Raw genomic sequence first — 590 nt, 5'->3', positions numbered from 1 at the left:
TTTTTGTCCATATCTCCCTTATTAAGGCCTGTTTCCTACTGTTCTCTTTCACGTTCTTTCTTTTCCTTAACCTCCCTGTTTCCTTTCCATTTTCCTGGTTCCTATAGTTATGTCTGGTTACATACTCACTTATCAGAGTCTGATTCTAGGATCCACGTATGAGGGAGAACATATGTCGATTTTTTTCCTGAGTCTGTGTTACTTCACTTAGTATAACAGTTTCTAGTTCCATCCATTTACCTGAAAATTTCATGATTTCATCTTTCTTTATTGCTGAATAAAACCCCACCATATAAATGAACCACATTTTCATTATCTGCTTGTCAATTGAGGGACACTTAGGTTGCTTCCATCTCTTAGCGATTGTGAAAAGAGCAGCAACAAACATGGATGTACAAGTGTCTCTGCAATAGGATGAGTTTTTTGGGTATATGCCAAGGAATGGTATAACCGGGTCATGTGGTAGAGTCATGTGTAGTTTTTTAAGGGTTCTCTATGTTTGGTTTTCAAGAGTTTATAATCCCACCAGCAGTGGATGAGTGTTTCCCTTTCCCCACGTCCTCACCAGCATTTTGTATCATTTGTTCTTT

The sequence above is a fragment of the Nannospalax galili genome, unplaced genomic scaffold (assembly GCF_000622305.1).
Source record: "Nannospalax galili isolate Female #2095 unplaced genomic scaffold, S.galili_v1.0 scaffold2397, whole genome shotgun sequence".
Lineage (NCBI taxonomy): Eukaryota > Metazoa > Chordata > Mammalia > Rodentia > Spalacidae > Nannospalax > Nannospalax galili.
Note: the sequence above shows the minus strand (reverse complement) of the source record.